Source organism: Xyrauchen texanus, chromosome 26, assembly GCF_025860055.1.
Source record: "Xyrauchen texanus isolate HMW12.3.18 chromosome 26, RBS_HiC_50CHRs, whole genome shotgun sequence".
Classification (NCBI taxonomy): domain Eukaryota; kingdom Metazoa; phylum Chordata; class Actinopteri; order Cypriniformes; family Catostomidae; genus Xyrauchen; species Xyrauchen texanus.
The window spans coordinates 9,357,931-9,371,038 of NC_068301.1; the positions used below are offsets into that span (position 1 = coordinate 9,357,931).

A 13,108-nucleotide genomic window follows, 5' to 3' on the forward strand; every position below is an offset into this window, starting at 1 on the left:
TGGAAAAAAATGGAAGGATAATGTAAAATGTGAATTTCACAAATTAATGATTCAATAAAGAATGTTAAAAAGCAGAAGTGTGTGGATGGAGAATGAACAACATGCCCAAAGGCACTGCAGCCATGGCTCTAACTGCGCTTTTATCGCACTTCCACATCGGAGGCAGAATGTTTTCAATATTCAGCATTCTGAGCTCTTTGGATGCCGCTGAGATGCTCTTGCTAGTCACCATGACAACTAGAAGACTGAGAGTAGCACTGAAACTCTGGAAAAAGAGGGACGCCAAACGTGAACATCGCAACTGACAATTTTTTCCTATGCGCACATGGGTGCTACTTCTCTCATCTCAGATTTTCTTTTCAGTGGCGATGCAGTAATTGCAAGAGAAAAAGTCTCTTTCACTGCTCCATTTTTTATTTTTATTTTACCCCATCATTTTACGGGACGCTTGGCTCATTTTATTAGATTTGTCTCATAAGTGTTGCTGCTTCTGTCTTTGGGAGAAATTGTATTTGATATCTGATCCATAATTTATGTCAGGCTCTATTCAAAGTGTTGGTCGGGATGACGGGTACAAAAAGCTTCTGGTTTAATGCCGTTTTATGCTGGTTTTATTACTGTTTCTTGGCACCTTATTTGTTACTGCTTATTTATTAGCATTTTCTTTTTGTCCCTTGTCATTACTCATTTTGTGAATAGATGCTTTGGCAATATTGTATGTAAACACAATCATGTCAATAAAGATATGTTGAAATAAAAAAATAAATTGAAATGAATGGCACTCTAAATGCTTTGAGGAATATAAAATGAAGATTATGAGTGACACTGCAATTTTTTTCTGAATTTGCATGAAAAACATACAGTACATACTCAAACCTCACACAACACTTCAAAACAATCTCAATTTCTTTCTTCTGTATAACACAATAAGAGATTTTAGTCCGAATGTTAGGGGCTGACAGCCTCAGTCACCATTTACTTTCATGCATCTTTTTTCCATACACTGAAAGTAAATAGTGACTGACGTTGTAATTCTGCCTCACATCTCCTTTTGTTTTCCACAGAAAACAAATGTCATATAGGTTTGGAAAACGTGAGGGTAAATAGTGACAGAATTTTCATTTTAGGGTGAACTATCCCTTTGAGGTACTTTAATTGTAATCAAACCATAGCACTAATATACAAGAACACCAATGTCAAAAGCAACATATTTAATTGATCTCACACATTTCAAGAGTGCAATGGAGGGTGTGAAAGTCTGAGAGACATTGTGAGACCTTGGCAATACCAGCACTCTAGCTTTGCCCGATCTCTCGTTCTCTAGACCCCTGCAAGGTTGTCATAGCAACACAGCCATTGACATTACATGTGTTCCGCTAATGCCTTACATTGTGGGGTGAACAAACAACCTAAAGCACAGCACGTAGTGGAATACACATGTCACTCGTGTCATCACAATGGATATGAGAGAAAGAGAGATGAATAAAAAGAGAGTGCTCACATTGGAAACATAGCAGAAATGTACTGACATTCAGAAAGTGAAATAAAAAAGCCCGGAGACACAAGGAGGAGGAAACAGAAAAAGTGTGAGACGCACGCACTAACAGGATAAGAAGAGATGTGGAAAGAAAGGGATACAGAGCCAGAGGATATGAGAAGGAAGTGATGTTGTGTGAGTAAGCACACATCGATAGATTGAACAGGGACAGAGAAAGAGAAGAAAGAGATAGAGAAATGTGAATTAGGGAACAGAGAGGGAGAGTGTTTGAACATCAGAAACATTTAAGGGATTTTAAGTGTCCATTACAGTGGCATTAGTATGTTAATGAACAAATACACTGCCCTCTACTGCAACTGTGTATGTATGTGTGTGTCAGAGAGAGTGAGATTTCTCAAAGCACTTTCAATATGGTTGTGAACACTAGAAATATGGTTACCCTATGGGTAAAGGTCAGAAAAAGTGAGAGAGAGGCTGAGTTCCCCTTGTCATTCATTGGATTTGTGTCGATTAAGTGACACTAGGGGTTACTCTTGGGAGCTCGATTCACCTTCAGATCTTTGAGAAAAGGCCAATGAGAATTGGCGAGTTGAATATGCATGCCAGTCCCCCCGACATACGGGAATAAAGGGAGGCCAGCAGGCAAGTTCATTCAGACTTTTTCTTCGGTTGTATTAACATCAAGCTGAATACAACTGTCGTCCATTCACCTCACTGCGAAGCATTACTGTTGGATATACGGCGCATTCCAGCGGTTCTCTCTCCACTCTGCACTCCGCTGCAGACTACACCCCTGGGTGCTTCGACAGCGCACCCCCAGCTCTCGCGACTAGTGAATTGGTTCCATGGGTTTGGGGCGCCAATCCCCCCCGGTTCCTTTCTTCCTGGAGGTGCGAGATGAGCTGACGAAGTCGTGAAGTGCACCTTTCACTGCCCGAAACCGACTCCCTCGCTCATCCACTCTCACTACCCTTGACGGTGGGGTGGTCCATGGGTACACAGAACTCCCCCAGCTGAATAAGGCAGTTGCGGTGCACCTGTGCGCGCACAAAGTCGACCACCTGGCGGGATCGACCACCTCCGCCCTGCACGCTATGGCCCTCCTGCAAGTCCACCAGGCCAAAGCGCTAAGAGATCTGCACTTGTGTAGTCCTGGTCCTGATATGCTGCAGGAACTGCACTCGCTGACTGACCTTGCCCTACGGGCCACGAAGGTCACAGTATATGCGCTCGGACAGCCGATGACCACCTTTGTGGTCCAGGAACGGCATCTGTGGCTGAAGATGTGGGACCCCGACAAGGCTCGCTTTCTCATTGCCCCCATCTCCCAGATCGGCCTATTCGGCAACACCGTAGGGGGCTTTTCCCAGCAGTTCTCGATGGTGAAGAAACAGAAGGCGGCCATTCAACACATCTTGCCCCGCCATGGCTCAAGATCCCACATTTCATCTGCCCGCCGAGGGCGTCCCCCTGCGGCGGTAAAAGGCTGCGGTACCCATGTTGTTGCAAAGGAAGCAGTTTACTCACTCCCTGGGTCACTTAGCCAGTGCCCACAACCGGCGTTCTCATGGCGATCAGACGCCGTGCACTTGCAGTCAGGCCCCAATGAACGCGGACCATCCGCCTTCATATGCCCAACCGCACCACACTCGCAGCTCAGACTGACAGATGGTGACGAGTCTAAAGGTCGTCTCTACAGAACCTCCTCCTCAGTCCCCAGGCCAGGTACGTGGAGCAAGGTAAGTGCTTGGAGCCTCTCCTCAGCACATCCACCTCGGCATGAAGCAGCGCTCCCCGACGTGACGTCGCCTGCTTCCCCCCGCCGCGAGTCCTCACCTCCAGTTACATCACACGTGATTGTCCCCTTAGTGCCCCTCGCCCGGAGCTTGAATGCGTGGCTTATGCTTTCCAACCCATTGCGGTGGCTGGCCAGGGCCATCCGACTCGGCTACACGATTCAGTTCACCAGGTGCCTGCCCCGTTTCAGAGGCGTCCGCATTACCTCGATGCAGGGCGAAAAGCCTCCGGCCTTTGTGCGGAGATCACAACCCTTCTGCGCAAGGATGCGATAGAGCCTGTCCCTCCAACCGAAATGGGGAAGGATTTCTACAGCCCTTGCTCCATCGTACCCAAGAAAGGCTGTGGGTTGTGGCCAATCTTGGACCTGCGAGTTCTGAACCGGGCCTTGCACAGACTCCCGTTCAAGATGCTGACACAGAAACCTATTCTGACATGCGTCCGGCATTGAGATTGGTTCGTGGCGGTAGACCTGAAGGATATGTACTTTCACGTCTCAAAATTACCCCGTCACAGACCCTTTCTACAGTTTGCTTTCGACGACCAGGCATATTAGTACAAGGTTCCCTCCTTCGGTCTGTCCCCTTGCATCACAGAGGCAGCTCTTGCCCTGTTAAAGGAAGTGGGCATTCATATACTCAACTACCTCGATGACTGGCTAATCTTAGCGCACTCTCAACAGTTGATCTGTGCGCACAGGGACCTGGTGCTCATGCACCTCAGCCGTTTAGGGTCAACTGGGAAATGAGCAAGCTCTCCCCGGTTCAGAGCATATCTTTTCTTGGCATGGAGTTAGACTCAGTCTCAGTGACAGCGCGCTTGTGTCCCTCTTGCCACAACACTGTACTAAGCCGCTGAAAACCTTACTCTCGGCTCCTCAGCTCAAAACCTGTCTGAACAGAAGCACGCTTCCCAGGGGCATACAAATTCTGTTCGCAAATTCTCATTGGCCTTTTCTCAAAGATAAGAGGTAACCGAGGCTCTCAAGAGAGACCCCTAGTGTCAGTACATCGACACAATGTCTCATTCCCTCCATCAGGGAACAGAGGTTATGATAGTAACCGAGACGATTTCTTTGCCCTGGCTTATAATCAACCTTAGAGTCTATTGTGTGTTGCTTTGCGTAAAATTTCAGATTGCAATGTCCTCTTGTATATGTGGTTGTACAGCACAGTTGTCAACTATTGTTACTTTTGTGCTTTATAAATAAAATGATTGATTTTTGGACATCTGTGTTGCCCAAAAATACTAAATAAGTAGGAACATTAAAACACACCTATCATGGCAAAATAAATTGTCAAAGTACAAACATTGAGACACACCTTTCATGCCCAAAAATTTGAAGTTCGAAAATGCCTATGATATCAAATATTATGTTTAGGTATTTGTTTCAAATGACATTATGATGCCAAAAATGCTGTCTAGGTAGGAACTTTTTAACGTACCTATGCTGCCCAAAAATCCTGTCTAGGTAGGAGCGTTCGAACATGCTGTCTACCATTCCCAAAAATGCTGTATGGGCAGGAACATTCAAACGTGCCTATGATGCCCAAAAATGCTGTCTATGTAGGATCATTTGACCTTGCCCAAACTTACAGCGCACTATGTTGAGCTGCAAAGAGAGAGAGAGAGAGAGAGAGAGAGAGCGAGGAAGTATGCTAAAGATTTTTCAATACTGCAGCAACATCCTGACAGCATGAGGTAATAAGAGGAAGTGGGCGTAAGAGTGAGTGAATGAGGCATGGAGAAGACCTTGAATGAGTGAATGAATGAATGTGCAGTAAGTGAGAGTAAGATTGAGTTTGAGTGTGTGTGTGGGTAAGGCCAGGGTGGCTGAAATCTGTTTCACTGGTGACAGCCTGTGATATTTCCCCCTGCACCATAACCAATTATCCTATTTACATGCAAAACGACACTGCATGCATGCCTCTTTAGAGCTGCCCGCAGGGGCAAGACTGGAGCGGAGAGGAGAAATGAAGGGATGAGGGGGCATGGAAAAATGATAGAGTGACTAGAGTATGAGATAAAGAGATGGAATTAGAGAGGAAACAGTAATGTTGACATGATGAGAGAGCAGAGTTATTATGAAGCATTGAGGGTCAGAGGAATGTACAGGCAAAAAGAGAGAAAGAAAGTGGGAGGATATAAAAAGAGAGGAACAATTATGTAAAAAGAAAAGAAAAAGGTAAAGAAAGATGGATTTTTTTGTTGTTGTTTAAAAGAGAGAGAGAGAAAGAGAGAGAGAGAGAGAATGAGAAAAGAGACAGAAAACAACCAAAAAAGGCGGAAAAAAGTTTTAAAAGAGAGAGGGAGGCATTAATGGCTGAATTACAGTGTTGCAGTCTGGACAAAAATGCAGGTAAGTATTCATCACACTCCATTAACTTAACAGTACCAAAAAGGTAGCAGTAGAGGGCAACAAGTCTGTAGCCATATGCTTACTACACATTTTTATGCCCAATGTCTGCCTCTAATGACTGATTTAGGAAAAGCTCTCAGCACATCTGTCTCCATATTTAATCTGGAGAGACTAGATTACGCCGTTTCTAGATAAGACGTGCATATGGTGTGATGGTCAGAGACATTTCTAATTATATTAATCTGTACATCTGTGCTTTAAGTAGTGGCATAGTTTGATTACTCTATACAGTGTACAGTATATATTCCAGAGAGGAATATAATGAGGGCAAATACATATAAATAAAAAAGTTGACTTTATTTGTTAAACTTAAAGCTAGACCTTAAAGGAATGTTATAATACAAGTGAAGATCAATAGACAGTATTTGTTGCATAATATTGATAACTAAAAAAATTTTTTTTGCTCATTCCTCGTTTAGGCACTTAAAGGGTTTAAATGCGGAAATAAGTTTTGTTCAGATTCTCAATTCCTCCATAAAACGTGTATTATTTGACCTGTAAATTGTCAAAATCTGCATTTTCTTGCAGTGGAACTACTCTTTGAGATGGAAGAACTTCTAGTTATTTGTCACCATATATCACCTGTGGGTGTCACCAGTTCATCGACAAAGTGTGCCATAACGTACCTGAGGTCTGTCCCAGCTGCACACTTCTGTAAAATTCTACATAATTTTTAAGTGTAAGTAGTGCAAGTAGTATGTTTACTCTGAAAATGCAACAAAACGAAGAGTACCATGGGTACCCGGATGACGCACTTCTTCAACCTGTCTGGAATGATGGACACTTCATACACTCAGCAGATGTAGCAGAAGGGGTGGTTAACGCTGCATTGCTGGTCTGACAAAACAATTGTAAATAATGAAGAATGTAGCAACTAGTGAAACTTCAGCAAAGACAGCACCTTACAAATGTAAGTTGAATGCTTCACCATCACACTACGCTGTGTGAATATGTACATTGTTTGAGACACAAGTGCTGAACTGAGGTTGGCTAACGTGCTATAGCTAGAAGAAATGCATTGTTTGCTTTTGAAACGTTATTTCCATCAGCCTGTAAACATTAAGTGTTCCATTTGGGACAATACTACACTTTGAATATTCATACACTGCATGCATCACTTGGGACACAGCTCAGGTGTCAGGTAAATGCATACCAAACAGCATTTATTTGGAATGTTTCTGATTTTTTTCATTGACGGACATCATGAAGGTGTGCATATAACAGGAAGAAAATAAGCTATGTTCTGCTGATTGAAGACAACGCCAGCTACCCGGTCAACTCCATATAAGCAAGGAAGTTACATCACCTACCCTCTTGGTATCCTTGTGCAGACATCATGGGAAATAATTTATCACAGCATTGCATCATCAAGACAACGAAGTTGAAATATTAGAGGTAGCTTTGAACAAGAAAGGTTAGTTAGAGGATTTATCACATTAAAGTTATGTTAACATATTTATATTAGTATAAATAAAGTGTTGTGGCTTTTTTGAAATAGTGTATATTTTTACATTTTGAGAATTATAAATACTTTTAAAAGTTTTAATGAAGAATGAGAAGAATGTGAACTGTTTTTTTCTTTTGGTTATCAACATTATGCCAAAAATCTCCGGTTGTTGTGCCACCTACAAATCAGAGCAATAATGCTGTGAGCTCGTCTTTCATGTAGGTTGTTGGCTTGTTATTAAGAATAAAATCTCACGTTGCTATGTGCGCGGGTTTGTGAAAGAATTTAGGGATAGTAGTTTCATTCGGGCACAAATGGTCATGTGTTTGATACAGCTGGTCTTCAAACCACCAGGTTGTCTGCAACCACCAGGCCAGGCCTAGGTCTCAGCAGCGGTAGACCAGCAACTATCAGGCCAGGCTCAGGCCTCAATGGCAGCAGTAGTAGCTGCCCAGCTACCACTGGGCCAGGCCTCTGCAGCAGTAGTAGCAATAGCCTAGCTACTACCAGGCCAGGCTTAGGCCTCAGCAGCAGCAGTCCAGCTACAAACAGACCAGGCTCATGCCTCAGCAGCGACAGTCCAGCTACCAACAGCCTCAGCAGCGGCAGTGGAAACAGCCCAGCAACCACCAGGCCCGGCTCACGCCTCAGCAGTGGCAGTCCAGCTACCAACAGGCCAGGCTTATGCCTCAGCAGCAGCAGCCCAGCTACCAACAGCCTCAGCAGCGGCAGTAGAAACAGCCCAGCAACCACCAGGCCCGGCTCAGGCATCAGCAGAAGCAGTCCAGCTACCAACAGGCCAGGCCCAGGCCTCAGCAGCGGCAGTCCAGCTACCAACAGGCCAGGTCCAGGCCTCAGTAGCGACAGTCCAGCTACCAACAGGCCAGGCCCAGGCCTCAGTAGCGGCAGTTCAGCTACTAATAGGCCAGGCCCAGGCCTTAGCAGTGGCAGTCCAGCTACTAACAGGCCAGCTAATAATAGGGCAGGCACAGGCCTTAGCAGCGGCAGTCCAGCTACTAACAGGCCAGGCCCTGGCCTCAGCAGGGGGCCCACAAACTGCAGCAGTGTAGTTACCATCAGGTCTACTGGTCAAGCGGTAGGTAAACAAAGACAATTTAGATTCTTTCAGACTGTGAACCATGCGAAGGTTATATGGGATCCAAAGACTAAACCAAAGGGCATTGTTGGAGGGCATTTGAATATTCAAAGTATTACATCAAAAATAGATCAGATTCAACATTTATTGAAAGACTCCAATTTGGATTACCTGTGTCTAAGTGAATCCTGGCTAAACAGCAATACTCCAACACAAATGACTGATGTACCTGGTTATATTTGTTTTAGAAAAGACAGACTAACTGGCAGGGGTGGTGGTGTGTTGATCTATATCAAAGAAACATTTAAATGTGTCCAAATTAATCTGGACACACCTTTAGAATGTGTGGGCATCACTGTAGTGTTGTTGACAAAAATGAAGTTTAATATTGTCACTTTATATAATCCCCCCTCACATGGTGTTTCATTTTACAAGGATTTAGATAACTTACTTAAACAGTTAAATTATCGCTGTGAGACTATCTTCCAAGGAGATTTTAACATAAATTGGTTAAGTAACAGTAATAAGCAAAAGTTAAAAACGATCTACACAAAACATAATTTTCACCAAATAATTAAAGAACCGACAAGATTAACAAAAACCAGTAAAACACTTATTGACTTGATCTTCATAAATAGAACTGAGTGAGTGAGTAAAACGTACAACTTAATCACAGGTCTTTCGGATCACAATATGATTTTAATTGTTAGAAAGCTATCCAAAAACCGTTTACAAACCTTTTGTAATATTCTGCATAAATTAGAACTTATAGGCATTCCCAAGAATAAAATAACTCAATTTGAAGATGAACTGCAGAATATAAATTGGTATAATGTTAAGCAAACTCATGATTTAGATACCTGCTGTACTACAATGACAAAAACACTCACAGATGTGATTCAGAAATATACTCTGTTACTGAAGTATCCACAACGTAGAAGGGCTTTACCATGGCTGAATAAGGATATTCTCCAGTTGATGAAAAAAGAGACCTTGCGCTCAAACATTCATTATTAACAAAAACTAACACAGATATACTTGTTTTTAAAGGATTAAGGAACAAAGTAGTCAAGGAGTTACGCAAAGCAAAAACAATCTACTTTATGAAACTGATGGCTGAATCAGGAGGGAAAAGTTCAGAACTTTGGAAACACCTAAATATTTTAACTAAGCGAGTGCCTAAACAACTAAAATTAATAGTGGAATTAAATATAAATGGAACCGTCAGTAATGAAAGGACTGAAATTGCAAACCAATTTAATAGATTCTTTATCCAATCAGCTGAGGAATTGGCTGCCAATTTCAAACCCCGAGAGACCAATCAACATCTTTTTGTATAAAAGAGGTAGACCAAAGTGCTGAAGTTTTTAGACAGTTACGGCAATCTAAGGCCAAGGATAACTTTGGCTTGGATACCGCTTTAATAAAAAAAACACAGTTCTCTACTCTTAATGCCAGTTACACATGTAGTAAACTTATCGATTAGAGCAAATAAATTTCCTCAGCAATGGAAAACGGCTATTATAACTCCAGTCTTTAAATCTGGAGCATCTGACCAGGTCTCGAATTATAGACCGATTTCAATTTTACCTGCACTCTCAAAGGTTCTTGAAAAAACAGTTGCCAAACAACTTGTTGATTATCTTGAAAGTAATCATCTCCTACACACAAAACAATTTGGGTTTAGACCACGGTACTCAACAGAGTTGGCAAACTGTTACCTTACTGAAATGATAAAACAGTCATTAGATAAAGGTAATGTAGTGGGGGCAGTATTTCTGGACTTGAAAAAAGCCTTTGACACTGTGAACCACGAAATTCTTTTAAATAAATTGCAAAATTGTAACTTGTCAGATGATGCAATAACTTGGTTTAGATCATATCTCGAACACAGGCAGGAGTGTGTTAAAATAGGATCCACCCAGTCATCTGTTCAAACTTGTCAAATCGGAATTCCACAAGGTTCAATTTTAGGCCCTTTACTTTTTAGTCTATATATAAATGATCTTCCTGACAGTTGCAAAAGGGTTAAATGCCAAATGTATGCAGATGATACAATTATATATGTCTCAGCAAAAACCCCTCAGATTGCAGCTGAGATGCTTTCAAAAGAACTGGATGGTGTATCACAGTGGCTCCGAGATAGTCATCTGACCCTGAACTATAATAAGACAGTCTCTATGTGCTTTTCAATAAAAAGAAATGTCAATGAAAATTTTAGAATAAAGATTGATGAGAAGGAAATAGATGAGGTACATGAATTAAAATTTTTAGGGGTTACTTTAGATTCTCATCTTAAGTTTGATAATCATGTAAAGAGACTGTACAGAACTGTCAAGACAAATTTAAACTGCTTCCGATTAATAAGACAATATATACCCCTTAAGGCAGCACAACAGTTTATGCATTCTATGATATTTTCTCATTTATCGTATTGCATAACTGTTTGGGGTCAGGCCAACCAAACAACAATTACACCCATTAGGTCATTATATAAACAGGGACTAAAAATAATGGACCAGAAACCAGTAAGATGGCATCATTGCATCATTCTACGGAAGCATAATATACTGAGGTTTGACAGTTTTGTAAATTTTTCATTTCTAAAACTAATTTTTAAGTGTGTGAACAACATTGCACCAGAAATATTCTGTCAACTAGTAGAGAAACAAAAAAGCGGAATAAGAACTAGAGGCACAATAAGTGGAAACTGTATAGCCGCAAAACATAGAACTACATGTGGTCAGACATCATTTTCAGTAAGAGGCATACATTTGTGGAACGCTTTACCATCCGAAATTAAAACATTGACAGAACTCAAGGTTTTTAATACACATTTAAAGCAATGGCTGAAACTGAAACAACTCTGTGAACACTGACTGTATAGGATACAACACAATGCATACAAACATAATGTTGCATATGTGAGCACGCACAGACATATGCACACTTTTGTCTTCTTGTATTGTTAAATGTGTCTAAACTCTGTTTATAGTGATTTCTACATCCACTTAAGCCCATATCTTATTTCATGTATGGGATGTATTTATTGTATATATTTTCATAGTTATAAATTTTAAACTCAATACTTTGTAAATTTTGTTTTAATTTTAAAAGCCTAACCAGGGACAGGGGTTGCAAATTAGTCATGGCTAGAAACCTGTATGCATGGCATCTACTTTGTATTCTTTATAAAGCAATGTTTTATGCATTTGTCCCTGTCAAATAAACATTAAATAAATAAAACAATCGTGTTTGTGCACTTGAATTTAGTGTATGTACTTAACTCTCATCTTTGTTTCTACATCTGTCTTTGGCGTGCGCCACTGCTCTGCCGTGATTTAAACTGAACTAAGAATCGATTCTGATTCTTTTGGGTATTGACTTAGAATCTTTTGAGTATGAATCACGATGCATCGCTGAAACTATTTTGTCCCCCACCCCTCCAAGCAACGCTGATATAAATAAAAACAGCCCATTCATAATAATGTGGTAGTGTAATTGGGCTGTATGCAATGCATTCCCTGCTCTGTGACTGTATTGTCGCCTGCGCTGCTACGGATCGCAATGTATGTGTTGTGTGTTCTATATCAGCCTTTCTAGTACTGTTGCCTCTCGTCCTGCTCACCCATGTCTCACCTGCTTGAAATATGCTTGGAATGTATATTTGTTATATGTTTCTCTGTTTAATGTTTTAAGTTTAATTTCTGTACAGCGTCTTTGAGCTTTGGAAAGGCGCTTTACAAAACAAAATAAACGTTCAGATTTTGCACAGAGAATAGATGTGGTTCTCAAACATCTTAGCACAATGACCTATTTCTCACGAAAATAGCAAATTGTGGTTGTCAGTTCATTAACATACAATACACCCACAGTTTGCATGCATACACCCACAGATAACGCAAACACTCCCACCCACGCCTACTTGCGTTTTGTGCTGCCGCAAAATAGCACTTAGAATTCACGAAAGTTGAATAAGACATAGTACACAGACGTAGTGAGTAGCACATCATTGTGCCTAGTGCAGCAACGAAAATAGAGCCCTGGTTGCATTACAGTAATTGTTTGACTGTAATATATTAAATAAAACACTGTATAACAACAATGAGAATCCTCAGTCACTCACTTGACGTTGTGTCGATGTAGTGACACAAAAACCTCTCATCTTTGATAAAAAGGCCAATGGAATTTGCATGCCACTCCCCCGGATATATGGAGCTGGCTTGCAACCCCTCATTCAGATCTTTTCTTCGGAGCTGAGCGGTTGTGTTTCAGCGAGTTGAATTTCTCCACCGATCCATTCACCTTTACAAAATCTGTTGGATCAGATCAGTCGACTGAGGTCAAAGGTCTACCCATCTCACACCACCAGTCCACGTTACATAGTTCAGCTAGTTGTGGCGTTTTGTATAGGGACCCCTGGTGTCACTACATTGACACAACGTCGAGTGAGTGACAGATTGGGAATGTCCTGGTTACTTTCATAACCTCCATTCCCTGATGGAGGGAACAAGACATTGTGTCCCTCCTGCCACAACACTGAACTACCCACTGAAATGGCCGGGACCTTGTCTCGGCTCCTCAGCACAAAACTGGAATGAGTGGTTGCAAGAGCTCCTTTTATACCCGTATGTCCGGTGGAGTGGCATGCAAATTCCACTCGCCAATTCCTTTTCTCAAAGGTCAGAGGTGTTTGGGACCCCTAGTTTCACTACATCGAGACAATTTCTCGTTCCCTCTATCAGGGAACGGAGGTTACGAAAGTAACCAGGACATTTTACAAACAAACTCAAGAGTAAAATGTCTGGAAGCATTATGGTAATGAGAAATTGGGAGGAAAATGTGCTTCAT

The 13,108-nt window shown here is 41.8% G+C and overlaps 1 protein-coding gene across 1 annotated transcript in view; it reads right to left on the reverse strand.

Annotated features, from left to right (window-relative positions):
• LOC127619528 (glutamate receptor ionotropic, NMDA 2D-like) overlaps positions 1–13,108 on the reverse strand; it is a 79,976-nt gene that overhangs the window by 44,467 nt on the left and 22,401 nt on the right. The window lies entirely within an intron of this gene.